The sequence below is a fragment of the Halyomorpha halys genome, unplaced genomic scaffold, assembly GCF_000696795.3.
Source record: "Halyomorpha halys isolate HHAL.00 unplaced genomic scaffold, Hhal_1.1 Scaffold539.1, whole genome shotgun sequence".
Classification (NCBI taxonomy): Eukaryota; Metazoa; Arthropoda; class Insecta; order Hemiptera; family Pentatomidae; genus Halyomorpha; species Halyomorpha halys.
In genome coordinates, this window is record NW_027113761.1 from 227,556 (window position 1) to 243,672 (window position 16,117).

Consider the following 16,117-nt stretch of genomic DNA (forward strand, 5'->3'; position numbering starts at 1 on the left):
CTATAATTTCAAAATATCTATAAATTAATCTAGTCTCCTTATTTAATCAAATAACGAGGAACTATTAACACAAAACATTATTGTACACACTCAAATTAAGGTTATCTTAATAGTATTGATAACTAATTGATTATCTTCATGCTAAATATTTCATACTTCTATTTTATACAAAAATAAAAATTCTATTAAAATATTTTTCAAAACATAGTAACAATACATCATTCCAAAATTACCATTTTATAAAATAACTCTAAACGGATGTTCTACTAATTATATTTCTAATTAATTTATGATATCTATATAATGTGTACTTATTTATTAATTATAGTTTTATTAATTATTATTAGTTCTGAAGCAGAATAATTGGTGTTACATCATTCTGCCTCAAAACTTTCAGAACATCCTCTTTCTTTAAATCATTCCTTCGATTTTGACAAAACGTCTATACTAGCTACAGTTCATCATGACAAAAGGCTCATCTCTGAAAGCTATCTGTTTTGTGCAGAAACCTTGATTGTTGGCCCAGGTTGTATTTATAACTAGTGTGGATCCACTCTTTCATAGGATAAAATTTAAGATAAGACACCTCTTTTTTTCCTCCAAATACTTGAAACCTCGATCTTGGTAGTACAGTTATCATAAAAACTACAATTATCCTTCGCATTCCCAAAGTGAGGGGAGTGAAAAAGCAGACGCGCTTTCTAAAAGATATTCTTGAAACCAAACCAATAGAGGCCCAACCAAACCTTCCCCGACAGAAATTTTTTTTTGGTTTATGGGTCCAAGGACATTCGAGATAGCAATTAGCATGATAAGAAAAAAAGTGTTCACATCGCCTAAGCATCTGGGCAGACTAAATTTAAAGCAACCGTTGGTTGATTAGACAAATTCATAGTTAACTTAAAAGCTTAGTATGAGAAATGAACAGCAGCAGTACCGGTCGAATAATGCTGAAAATTTGTTTTATGTAAATTAGCCAAGGGGTATTTAAAACTGTGACAAGACGGTTTTTGTTTTTACTTTATTTTAGTTTTTAGTCAATATCAAACAAAACAATGACACTGAAAGACGAAACTTGCAAAGCAGAAAAAGGCTAATCGTGCGGTAAGGCAGTGCAATATATATATATTCCAATATATATACACACACAGACATACAAGTGCCTATGGTTATAAAAAGAGATGTACTAAATATCTTTTCATAATAGTATTTTGCCACAGTTTCCCAGTCACTTATTGTTTCTTCATTGCATACATCGTTACGATTGTAGTCAACCATCAAAATCAGAAAGTATTGGGATAAAATGACATTACACAGTGATGTCTGTTTAAGAGAAGTTTAACTGCTGTCACCGAAAGGTTAGGATAAACAAAAGGATGAATGGAAAGTCTTAAATACAGTTGATAACCAACACCGATCGAACATGTAATCAATTTTTCCAATTTCCTGGCCATCAGTTTCTTTTGCCGCCCTATACCTTAATCCTTCATCCCACAAAATTACCCCTCAGATCCCATTGAAATAAGCTCCGGCTTATTCTCTTCATCCCCAATCTATATCTTATCCGCCATCTTCCAGATGGATTGATTGAGTTCTGTAGGAGGTATAGCTCAGTCCATTACCCTTTTCACTGTATGGACCATTGTACGCTAGACCCTAAAATTCATTCCCCTAGAAAGGACTTCCTTTCATGAACCTAATTTAGGGAAAATGTCCCAGCTTCTAACAACAGCGCAATCTATGTTACCACAGGATATGGGCTTTATTAAAACACCAAATACATTTCAGGTACACAAAAGGGCAAGAGATAGCCAATAATGGCAATTGAAAAAGAGTTTTTAATCATACACCCTTTAATATTTGAATATTTAATCGGCAGATTATCTTCCTTTAAAAGAAATATATTTACAAACAAAATCCTTATAAAATTCCATATTTTTGTTACCGACGTTTATTAAAAAAATATGATAATTGCCTGATTTGACTAGGTCATTTTTGTTTTTAAATTATTATATAGTTTCCCATAATAATTAATAAATGATACATGTTAGTGTTCAAATATTTTTTTTTGATACGGTAAGGTATACATATTTTTAGTTTTTAAAGAGTTGGAAAATTTTTAGAAAACTTACATAGTAAAAATAAAAAGGAACTAAAATGCTCATAAATTAAATAAAAATAAATTATAAATAAACAAGAACAATTAATACACTTGATTAAAAAAATTAAAATATATACAATAAAGTTTAGTACAATTCGGGTTTCAAGTTATGTTTAATAGTATGTTTGTGAGTAGATTTTTTCAGGGACGCCTTCTCGTAGTCTCCTATTATTCGTATAGCAGGTAGACAGAAATAGGAATAAGAGGAGAAAAGTCTTGTGTTAGTAAGCATTTGTAAACTTTTTTCCAAAGTCAGATTACATGCTTGAAATTTTGATGTATCAATGATTTTCTGTAATTAGAGTCATATTTATTGCTCAGAACAGGAACAGAATAAATTTTAATTTATATATACCCTTAACTTATTTATTTATTAAATTATTTCATTTAACTTATCTATTCATTGAACTATTTATTTTAATCAACATTTTGTTTTGTTTTTTCCTAAATCTATATATTTAGATTTTTTTTTTAATTTATTAGTTTCTTTGTATAAACTGATCTACTGCTATGACTATTATATATTTGGTTTGACTTTACATTGCTGTCTGATGATAAATTTGTTTAACGGATCGAACGTGGATAGCGGATCACTGGAAAGAGGAGGTCTGAGAGAGTGAGACAAGGAGAATAAAATAGTCAAGTTAATGAAATAAAATTGTTAAATTAATAAATAAAATAAAATGTTTGTATTTAGTATTTATATTTGTAGACGAGTATTGATCGTAAAGGAAAAAGGAAGGAAACAAAAAAATTATTGTTACACCATGTGAATCTATGTATTGTATATGCTGTGTATTGTAGCAACCCAATGTAATTGGGCAGCATGACTAAATAAAGCATTTCTCTCTGGGCATGTTACTGCTTTGTATAGTATTAATATGTTTTTTTCATGATAATTTAGAATTTTTATTCAAGTATAAGGTCATTTTACTAATGAGGTTTTCAACTTTGTTGCATTTGTTTTGTATGTAGTGAGCGCATGGGATCATATTACCACTAATACATATGTTTTGGACGGTCTCCTTGTAGTGAGTATAATAGGTTGTGTTATTGGTTCGTTTGCTATATCTTACATTATTAAAAATAAAAGCTTAATTTTTGAAGAAGGGTCCGTAACATGTTCATTATCGTATCTGTATGGCAATACATAAATATCTGTGCCATCGATATAGTGATCTTTTAATCGACAAGTGTGAGGGAAGGTCTACGATTACATGTTAAACAGAGTACAGGAAAGGCAGGACCCTTGAGGAAAACCAGCTGATAGGTCGTGGGTTCAAAAGTTAGTGTTATTTATTGCAATGAATCTATTACTGAGATAGGATTCAAGGAATTGAATGAAATATGGTGGAAAATTGTAGTTCATGAGTTCATAGATGAGATCTAATTGCCAGGCCTTATCAAATGCCTTTGCGATGTCGAGGAGAAACATGCCACTATAATTCTTTCGTTGTATCCTTTTGTGATATGGTCAGTATAGCTAGTTGTACTAAGGTTGATTGTTGTTGTGATTGTTGATTGTGAAACCCAAACACCCTCATTAGGGACAACCTAATGCCAGGGTGTTTCAATATTCTGGCCATTAAATATTTTTTAAATAACTTAGATAGTACATACAAGGAAGGTTGGAAGTATTTTAAACGGAAAATGCGGTTACAAACTTTTGTCAAGAAAATATAGTCTTTTTTACTTAGCTTTCTAACGACTATAATGGGTCTAATATTAATTTTATCTAAATCTTGGCCGGGAGATTTCTCGGTTTGCAGATATTTAATTATTTTAGTTGTTTCATTTGTAATATAGGTGGAATGTTGGTGGTACCGCTTTCATAGTAATTTCTTTTTACAAGTTTATGAACTTTAAATTTGTTTTTGGGTCTAGATCCAAGTAAATAGAAAATACGGAACTGATAAGTCACGCAAAAAATCACGTTTATAATTACAATTAAAACCAACACATCTAATGAATTTATAAAAATATTTAATAATGTTAGAATGCTCTGAGGGTTACAACACCTGCATTAGTACGGAATCAAAAGGGCGAAAAATCGACTAATTAAAATCAATCGGAAATTCGCCTGAGAGCTTCTGAAAAGCGTGTTCCTTTAATTTATAATGCAGGAATCATCAACAGAGCCTCTGACACCCGTTCTGCACCAGTTACACGAATGAACAAGCTTTTACTTTAATAAGTAAACAATAAAAATTACCATCAAATTTAATCAATAAATTATGACAATAAATAATATGAACTGTAATTGATAGCATCACTCGGGATTTTGCAACTTTCATCAGACGATCAGAGTCGGAAGGTTTTTGTTGGGACAATCCCATGTTAGTGATTATATAATGATTTATATATAAACATAATTTGATAGATGGGAAGAGCGGTAGCCCCGGGGTAAGGCGTGAGGCTACTTGCTCCAAGGACCCGAGTTCGAATCCGGTTGGGCAGAAAATGGTTTTCTGTTATACTGTAGCCGTGAGTCAACTCCTGTCGGTTCTGGAGCCCTCCTGGGGTCTACCCAGCCTCATAAATTGGGCACCCCTAATTGGGTAAAAATCTGGCGGTGGAGCGTAATTCTGACCAAATCACCTCCTTGCACACCCGTTGGTTTAGTAACAGTACTTCCTTCATGGGTTGTAGTAGAGCAGATAAATTGATAGATAATTATTACTTATATTACAATTTTAAAAGTTCCTAATTCAAAAAATATTGTAATATGTAGTTTATATTGCAAGACTTGTGCCAGGTATGCAACGGCCGTGGGCGTTAGGACGTGGGTCCCAGAGCGCTCGGTTCGGAACGTTATGGGTTCGATTCACACCTGGGCCAGCTAATATTCATTTCTCGGCAGTCCCGAATCTTGACATTCCCACCTTGTTTAGACAAATTCCCTTAACAGATACCAATATCAAGATTTATTTTTAAAAGTCCGAGGATTTTATCCAATGCCCCCTAGAGGCTAAAAAAACAAAAACATTATACATAATTTCAACATTTGTTTCTAAAATTAGTATCTGTATTTTCTCAACATAGATTTCATGGTCATTATATATAAATCTATTTTTTTTAGCTAAATAAAAAATACCATCTATCATATTAAATAAGTCTAAATAAAATTAAATAATAAATTACAAAAACCAGAGCTGCTTCGGTAGAATAAGGTCAAACAAATTTTTTCAGAAAAAAAAAATTGTGATTCGTATTTAGCACTAATTAGAACAATTAAATATGTATTTTTATAGAAATAAAAACATTATTGAACTTTTTAGAAAAATTTTTTTTACTGTGTTCTTCGTTCACATAAACATTCATAACCCCTTTTATCCAAATTCAACATTATTGCAGCAGTTTAAAGATAAATTTTAGTTCTTCCGATCCATGCTGATAACTTTTTTAATTTTATAAGGGAAAAAAAGTAGTGTAGATAGAAAAACTAAAACATTTTATTTTATATTTCGTTTTGAATTTTTTTAACGGATGTTTAAGCCATTTTGTATAGTTTATGCGCTCCTAAAGTATGCTCAGATTTTATGTAGATCGGTGGGGTTGTGTTGAATTTATGGGAATTTTTATTATTTATCGAGATTCAAATAGTGTAAAGATGACACTAGATACATATCAAATATTCAAAGGCTTGAGTACACTAAAAAAGGTTTCATGAAAAGAGACACATGAGGGATACTTCTAAATGTTATTTATTTAAGGCATAGCATACAATAAATGCAAAATAATAAACAAAATGATGCTAAGAAAAATAAATCATAACTACTAATTAAAAACTATACGACCAAATATATATATATATATAAGAAGACAGAAAGATATTTTCGAATGAGTAAAAATATAAAAACATTTAAAGAAAAAAATAAAGTTAATTATTTTTTCATCAATTACACCCTGTGTTGGCTAAGCAATTAATTAAAAAAAATAATAATGCGGTTGGCACTTAAAACGAACAGAATTAGGCTCTCAGAGCCTTTTTAAAAATAACGATATTCTGAGAGCCCCTACAGTTGGTATTAAACAATATCATATTTTTTAATTAGAGTGCTACCAATGGGTAGTTTCTCTACACGCCTGTAACACTCCATTTTAACTAAGATCAAATTTACTGAATGTATTATATAATATACAGCTGTAAATTTCAATAGAAATATTAATAAAAAATTATTTTTGAATTCTCTCAATTGTTTTAATTTACTTCGTTATTTATTATTATTTTAAATTAATAAACATTATATTGAATTATTGAAGTAAAGAGCCGGGAAGAAAAAAAGGCAAAAAAAAATCACTAGTCAAAAATGAAAATTTTGAAACACAATAGTTCAAGAGCCGGGGACAAAAAAAAAAATAGTTATTCCACCCCAATTTTTGGTTACTTCAATGAAAATTATGTATAATTACTAGTCAAAACTGATGAGTCTGCCAAGTATAGGTAGGGGGAATAAAAAATGGCGGCTTTTTGTAAACCTTAAAAAACATTAATTTTTCATTCGGAGCTCTATTTCTTAAAAATTACCAACAACACTAGAAAATCTATAAGAACATTATTTAAAGGAGAGCAAATTTTCTGAAATATGAGCCCTAATAGTTATCGGGATATAGCCGTTTAAAAAGCAACATTTCATAAAAATCTACTGAAATATCAGTAGTTAGTTAATTCATTTTGAGAAATCTATATCCCAGGAACTATGTGACATATAGATGTCAATTAGCACTCAAATTAAAGCTAGTTTGATGTACTACAAAGTAGTTTATGACTTTTACCTTCGTAGGAATAGTAGCTTTCATGATATTTCCTAAAATAAATTGATTTATAGTTGTTCGGACAATAGGTTAGATTTATGGAAAACTTTATTTAAGAAACCATTAGACGAACAGATGTAGCCAGCACTCAAATTAAAGCTAGTTAAATTTACTATAAAATAATTTACAACATTTATCTTTGTATGAGTTGTAGTTTTTATGATATTTGACAAAATAAATTCACAAACTGTTTATTTCTGTATAAAATGTTTAATTTTTGAAAAAATATATCTCTAGATATATAAGAAGCACATATGTCTGCTAGCACTAAAAATAAAGGAAATTTAACTTACTGTAAAGTAGTGTATGGCACTTATCTTCGTAGGGATAGTAGTTTTTATGATATTCACATATGAATATAAATTTGGCAAATGAACATTTGTCCGAACAACTATAAATCAATTTTTTTTAGCGAATTTCATGTAATATTACTCCTACGAAGATAAACATCATAAACTACTTCATAGCCCATTAAACTAGCTTTAATTTGAGTGCTAACAGACATCTGTAAGTCAAATGGTTTTGAGATATAGATTTTTCAAAACAAATTCTCTAATTACTGATCATTCAGAATGCTCTGTACATCATTTTTATGAAATATTGCTTTTTAAAAAGCTAAATCTTGAAAACTATAATAGCTCTATTAGGACTTACAGTTTAGCAAATTTACTCCTCTTTAAATGATATTCTGTTAGATTTTCTAATGTTGTTGGTAGTTTAAAAGATATAGAACTTCCAATGAAAAATTAATTATTTTTAATGTTTTAAAAATACCGGCATTTTTTATTCCCCCTATGTATAATTGGCTGACTCATCAATTTTGTGTAGTAATTATACATAGTTTTCATTACAGTAATCAAAAATTGGGGTGAAATAACTGACTTGGGCTCTTGTACTATTTATTATTCTTCATAAGTATAGCGTTCATTATATGTTTTCATGTACAAAAAAAGATCGTTTTTATAGCAATAAAAAAAAAAAATGAACAATTGAAGAGGATGGAGTTGTGAGGTAGCACTGGTTTCGTTCCCTACAAGTTGTCCATTTTATTACCCATAACTTTTTATAAAAGAGGGGGCAATATAGAATGTTTCTGTTCGGTTCAGAGGCCCAGCTGGGAAACTTTTTTCATAAATAACAAGAAAAAATGTATCCTTCATTTACACAGATGTTATTAGAGCTTTGAGGATATCAAGAGTTGAAGCAGAGAATATTTTTCGATAAAAAAAGTATTATTAACCCTCATTTAAGAATAGAGATTATATAACAAAATTTAATATTTCAAAATGAATTACTTGAAAACGTAATAAATGGCAGCTATACCAGTTCCAATTGAATAAATATGAAGAGACGCAGAATTGAATATTATATTAATTTATATATATCGATTTATATCCATTTTTCTATTTTGTATAAACAAATACATACAATAAATTTCATTTAATTTACCGAGCGCTAGCGAGATCCTGTTTCAACTCGACCTTCATAATATCGTATCAATCTGAAATCAATCCCTCATACAGTTTATTACAAAAATACTAAGGAACACGTTCGATTTTTTTTTTCATGCAAATCTATCTTAAGTAATAAAAAAAATTTAAAAAAACATGTACATACATGGATTTTAATTCCTTAGTTCCATTCCTTTATGGCGTTTTTTTTAATGGCCCCAAATTTTTTTCTGATATTGAATAATCTAGAATCTTTTTTTTCGGCCTATTGGAGTCCTATACTGCCTAACTGTGGTTGGGGGTCGAAGTTTTTCATTTTCTGGGACCGCCACTCAATGAAAAAAGTCAACGTCTCAGGCCGGATTCGAACCGGCACCGCCAAAAGATATCTAATTGGTAAGACAGGCTTAACCACTGAGGTACGGGCGGCCCTAGAAACATTCTCGTTTCGGAAAAAAAAATCAAAGGAACGTAAATGAAAAATCACATTTACTGATCAGAACTAAGGAACTACGATGATTTATTTAACAATATGTAAAGAAATATATTTCTAAATAAACGATTTGCGAATAATTATTTTGTATACTATAATAATTAATTTCCTTACATGACTGTATAACACATAATTATTGTGTTTCTTCATCCGAGTTAACTCATTAAATAAAAACAAGTTTAATCCAGCAAGAACTTTTGCAATAGGTATGTTTCCTTCTTCTCTTGAATTAATTCGGAACATAAGTGATATCATGCTTCTTCGTATAATATTGTCGAGGAGGTCTGTTCACCACATATAGTTGGTAAAGCTACATACTTTATAACTATACTCAAGTAACGGTTTAATTAATTAGTAATTACGTTGCCACACATGAGTTTCTTTAGTTTTACGGTTAAGATTCAACCATCTATAAACTTATATTAATCCTGAAAAGTATAAGCTGAAAGCTTATAGGCCTTACATTAGCAGATGCTTTAGGCGAGCTATAAATTTACAGCTCAGTCGGTTCTTAATAATTTGAGATATTAGGAGTATTCATGATGTGTCAAATGTAAAATGTTAACCATGTTAAATGTTATCAGTATAGGATTGTGGGCAACCCTATTTAGAGTCATGTTAAATGCATAAGAGCTCCTAGCGGATTTTCTGAAGAACTTCTCGCTTTATAACCTTTCTTTCTAAAACTTGTTGTTAGTGCTTACTTCTAAATTTTGATTAAAGTAATTTATTATAACATGCCTAAAGTGGAAGTTGTGTGAAAGTTTTGTCACTGAGTACCTTGTTGATCTTCTAACAGCTAAGGGAGAGAATCAAGATGAGCTAATTATCAACTATAATTACATTACTACTATTGTCATCCATTGCTTTATTAGTTATAAAAACATCCAAAAAAATACTAACACAATCAAAACACAAACTATGAGCAAGTAATCTAACACGATAAAAAAAAATGGTGTCTAACTCATCTGGTCTGTTGCGTGACGTCATTCTCCATTTAACAGACCTAGTAACAGACTCTCAACCATGTTATATATAATATTGTTTTAACGTGGTAAAAGAAGGAATTATTTCTTCATTTAACATTAAAACAACCTTTTTTACGTTTTTTTTAATGCAGTGGTACTGATTTTTAAATCAAATTTAGGATTTTTTTCGTGACTTCTACTATAAAAAATAACATATCTATAATATTTCTGTTAATGACAAATACATTTTTCATTTTTATTGGTACCTAAATTTTATACTCTAAAATAATAAAAAAGAAATTAAAATAATTCTTTCCGAGAAAGATACAAACTTAGGGTATTATAACAATCTATTAAATCTATATTTTAAGATATATGTTTCATTACAGATATATGTTACATTATTATTATTATTGTCATCCATTGCTTTGTTAGTTATAAAAACATCCAAAACAATACTAACACAAAACACAAACTATGAGCAAGTAATCTAACACGAAAAAAAAAATGGTAACGAGCTCATCTGGTCTGTTGCGAGACGTCATTCTCCATTTAACAGACCGAGTAACCGACTCGCAACCATGTTATATATTACATCGTTTTAAAGTGGTAAAAGAAGGAATTACTTCTCCATTTAACATGAGTTTTTCCATTTAACATGTTAAACTAAAAATCATGAATACCCCTATTAAAGTTATAAACATCTTTAGCCGTTCGCTCAATAAAAATTGATGCAATAATTTTCAGGATCTTGAGCTCTACTCGTTTCAAAACAGCCACGCTATCTAGTTTGAGCCGTCAACAATAAAAACCGGGCGTTCGTTCAATCGTGGCGTAAGTATCCCATGGCAACCATGGCGATATCGCCTTCGAATAAGATTTGATCAGAACCTCATTCGTGCGCTAACTCAAAAAATGTTAATTTCTGGGCCCAACCTACTTGAAGTATTGTTGTTCGTATCGAAATCTATAAAACCCGATTTAAACCTCACGATTCACTGATTTACTTTTGTCAGAGCTTTAGATCCTCTCACATTTTTGAATGACTCATATTAGAGTTCAAGTAAGAATTTGGGAATCGAAATTGAGATTCGTCACTCCCTCATGATATCCTCTTTCATTAAATACATCATTCGTCAATACTCATCCAGGAAAATGTAATATATAAATTTAGGATGTACGTTACTTTCTATTCATATATGTCCACCGCAACTTTCCTCATGAAGTAACAGATGCTATAATTCTAAAGCCTATTTTTTACTTAATGAGGTATAGATAGTTGACCGTAGATTAATAATTGGAGAAGATGATCGGGGGGTGCGGTCAGCAAAAGCTAAATCTGTTTTAGGACCCCCTGCTACATCCTCCGTGATGAAGACCTGAAACTCAGGTCGAAACGTCGGCACGAATAAATAATTTTTTGTTTATTAATGTTTTTTTTGCTGACCTTACCCCCTGACCATCTTCTCCGATTTTTTACTTAAATTTAAAAAACAATATTTTAAAAATACATATAACTTTAAGTACAAAAAATTTACTTTTTTATTAATAATTTTTTTTAAACACAATCCAAAGTGAAAACGAATCACATAATAATTACAGAATACAGAGAAGAAAAAATGAATATCTGAACAATTCTCGTCTTCAAGGCATAAAATCATTTGATTTATTCATTTTAATATTTATTGACTTTTTTCTTTTTTTCATTTTGCGTACTTCTCTACTTTTGCATCAAATAAAAACTATTTTTACAGGAGAAAATATTAATACATCGAATTAGGAAGAATTCAATTCCATACAACGCAAAAATTTCAGACAAGAGATCGTATGATCCCCTAAAAAAAGTCTTATAGTTCTAATATTTATTAAAATAATTTGAATTAAATGTGGATGTAAAAGTAAGCACATATTTATTTATTTTTTTGTGTTTTAAAATTTAATTTATTTAAAATTTATAGTCAAAAATTTTTGTGACACCTTTTTTCCAAACGTTTTCTGGCAGCGGCTTGAACTACAGTTTTATCACAATACATCGACATAGAAGCCTTGTTCATACTGTTTTTCGAAATTTAACATAGTCTGCAACATTTATTTGGAAAAAATTAATTTTCATAAACATATTTTTAATAATCCGGGATTCAGATATGGTGCATCTTGAATAACCTAGGTTCTTAATAACAATATTTCTAGAGAAAAAAACCGTCATTTAAAATAAAAACTGAAAAAAAAAAGCTAAACTGTAAGATGGAGTCCCTTGATTGGACGTATTTAATTATTTAGTTTGACTAACAAGATAATTTAATTTAGTCTGCTTTAAACTTGATAATTGGATTTTCTTCCTCCTCTAGAGTCTTCCAACGCTACATTTATTGCCATTCATATAAAGAAGGATCATCAAACATTGATAAAATTTAAACTTTTTGAATATAAATTAATAACAAATAACCAATTAATAACAAATTGGACTTTTTTGATGATATAACTCAAATTTAGTTAAAATATGCCCTTACTCAATCTCAATTGGCTTTTAATATCAAATGTGCGTTAAGGGTTGAATCAGTAGTCTCTGACAAATACATAAGTGGGTCTGAAGTTAAATATGTTTAATTTTCAACACTAAAGTTATATTTCTTATAACTTTCGGAAAATTCATCAATTTACTTTCCTATAAAATATTAGAAAATTTAATCAAGGCGTCAATAAATTATTAAACAATAGAATTTCCTCAAAATCAATAATACATTGTTGATAATGTATAAAAAACTATAGCAACACTAATCTTTCGGCGCAGACAACTGCTGGAGCAGTATTCAGGGGTGGTCCAAATGGACGGAGCAGTGCAAAACAAGGATCTTATTTTTATTTAAATTTAAATATAAAATTTATTATTTTCCAAATTTGTAAATATTAAAATAAAATATAATTATGTACGTAAGTTGTTTAGTACTTTTAAATATAAATAAAATTTGTTCGTTTCGTGATTAGTAAATATTAAAATTAGCAGGTATTATGTTCATATTGTAAATATGAGTTGTAAATAACCCACATACGTTTTTAATTCCGCCTGTAAATATTATTTTCATGGAAAACAATTAACAATATTTATATTCTAATTATGTATATAATTTATTAGTTAAGTAATTTGTAAATATTTAAATTAAGTAGATAGAATTAAACAGTTACATCGATTTTTAAATATACATTGTAAATATTTTATATTCATTTATAGCTCTGCTAGTGTTGTGTCCGATGTCACGAATCAAACAGGAGGATGGGAACGAAATATCTATATAATGGTATTAAACATTATGAATGTATAATTTATTCATATTTTAATTCAGTTAAATCGTATATTTAATTAGGTAATCAGTGAGTTATATATATAGGAGCGGTGGTAAATCACTGTGCCATTAACTCCAAAGAGCCGTGTTCGAAACCGGTAGTAACAAATAATTATTTATTCTGTTACTGTGAGTCAACCTTGTGGGTTCGGGGCCTCCCACCCTCATAAAGTGGGTACCCTGAATTAGGGAAAAATCTAGCGGCAAGTCTGATTCTAACAAAATCACCTCCTTGCACAACTTTTGGTACTTCCTTAAAAAGTACTATTTTACATATCCAATTATTTTAAGTTTTTCTCATCTCTTATTGTTTATTTTTAATTTTTTTATATTTTTGTAGTAATTCTTTAGATATTATTCATAAATGTAAATAATTTAATATATATTTTTTGTTGCATGTATGTGTATAAATGCTAATGTAGCAATGCAATTCCAATAAAAAATATAATATTATTTGACATATGACACAGTTTTAATATGAAATAGCTCCTATATCTTTTTAAATAATACATAAAGAATGTCGGTTTAACCTATCGTCTTGAACAGCCCTTATGAAGCCCTGCAAAGTGGAGCGAAACGTCGTAAAATAAATGGGAATTCTTTTTTTGACTGCAACCCTGACCATCTCCTTCATATTATAAAGAAGTATCCTTTTTTCGATTACTTTACGGTACGTAATTTATTTTACTATATTTGATTTCTTTCTTATCTGTTCTTGTTTGTTTTATTTATTTGGTAAGCTTTTCTAATTTTTTGTAAATTTTATTTTATTTTTTAGGTATATATCTGTAAATAATTTTCCTTTGTAATATAAATTTAGTACCTAATGTATCAACATTAATGCAAAAAAATAATGCATACAATGCATTTTGCATATATTTTAAATTTACGCCTCTTCTGTAGACCTTACTATAGATGATAAAAATATATATATTACATCTTCGGAAAACAGGTTTATCATTTATCATATCATGAAAAGCCTATTTACGTAATATACTGTCAATGGCCCGTTGGCAATATAGTCTAGTGGCTGCCTTGTGTAGCATATCTTGGTGATATCAAACCCGATATGTCCCATCCTACATATATCACTTCAGCGTTTATCTCGCTGAATAGCTTGTTTGTCTGTGGCGTACATATTCAATGATCCTGGCATTCTTAGTTCATTCATGTTTATTAACTCTTTAAATGGATATTTCCAACATGAAAATAAGCTAAGAACAATATTAGTTTCCTAAAATATACGAAAAATCTGAAATATTTAAATTTATTTAGTGCATTGGTAAAATCGTGAAATTTCCATCGATAACTTTCAATGCCTTTATCACAAGTTTAATGGTTCATAACAAAATATATTTGTTTTATAATTATCATAACTAACCCTTTACGAAATAAAATCTAAAATAATTGAATCAATTATCTAATATTTTTTAAACATTTAACAGTTACCCTTACCCATAAGTAATGTTTCGGGCAACATATTTTTAATAATAATTACATTTATTAAAATGAATATATTTATCATGTGATATGCATATAGTTGGTTAATTCGATAGAAATAAATTTCTCAGAGCCATCTCGCCTCATTTCGGCACGACGCTAAGTGTGAAAAAACTCTCAAAACTGAAATGTGTCTTATCATGTTGATGATAAATTCACCGTAACTGGCTCTTCCATCAAAGAATATTTGAGAACTGTGGACCTAATCTTAAAGACGTTTTTCGGCATTGGGAAAAAGTGAGTTTCTTTCTAGTTGGTGTAAATTTTTTTTTTAAACGGTCCACAAAAAATATTTCGGCTAAGCCAATATCAACGAGAGTTAGTGTCCATATTGTAGTTTTTCAAAAGTAGGTTTGTTTCTTGAAATATGTTTTTCTAAATTTCTAAGGCCACACAATTTAAAACCGGAAAAATTCGTTTTTGCACATTTTTGATGATCTAAAAAAAATGAGCTTTGGGATGAGGCTATTTTCCCATAAAATTATACATACTGGAACCAATTTTCAGCAAATTTCATTGACATCTGAAGTCTGAAGAACCACACTGATTCAGAATAACATTTTATTTATAGAAAAAATTATTTTAATATTGGAAAAAAATTTCTATTTTTACGCCTGAAAATATTACAAAAAAAGTTTTAAAAAAAGTATTTTATTTAATTTATCATTCTAAATAACATAAAAATTTAGGCGGACGGAATTTTTTTCAATCTCCTCGAGGACAAAAATTTATCCACGGCGGGGGGCCCTCTATCCCAGTCACCCACGGTGATATAAAGACATTTTTTATTTTATGTCAAAATGACACAAAATCAATGTTTTTATTTCTTTTATATATTTTAAGAATAATTTAGAGTTTGATCTAAATGTTTTATTTAATTTTTCTTTTCTTTTGTTTAACCTGATCATTAATTTTGTTATAGTTATTTTAAATAAAGCAATTTACATTCTTTAACAAAATTCAACATTTTTTTTCTTTATTCTTATCACCCTTTATGGTTTGGGAAAGGAAAGGTTCCTTTTGAACCCCTACCCGCCATAAGAAATAACTGAGTCTATCAACAGATTTAGAAAATAAGATATTTTCAAATACGTTATTTTAAAAACTATAGTATATAACAGTGGTTTCCAATCTTTTTCGATTTGCGACTCCCTAAATAATCAGATTTTTTTCGCGGCGCCCTTATAAACTTTATTTCTAAATTTTTGAAATTGGAAAACTTCCTTTTTTAAAAGCGACTACTCGTTTAACAGCGAAAAATTAAAAAAGATACTCACTATTTTCCTTGGAATAATTTAAAATATCTAATTTCCACTGTTTTAATAATATCCATATTGAAATTGGACAACCACCATGTGATTAGGTTGATTGAAGAATAAATTGAACAA

The 16,117-nt window shown here is 29.4% G+C and overlaps 1 protein-coding gene across 5 annotated transcripts in view; it reads right to left on the reverse strand.

Moving 5' to 3' along the window:
- Mctp (multiple C2 domain and transmembrane region protein) overlaps window positions 1-16,117 on the reverse strand; it is a 371,452-nt gene that overhangs the window by 204,023 nt on the left and 151,312 nt on the right. The window lies entirely within an intron of this gene.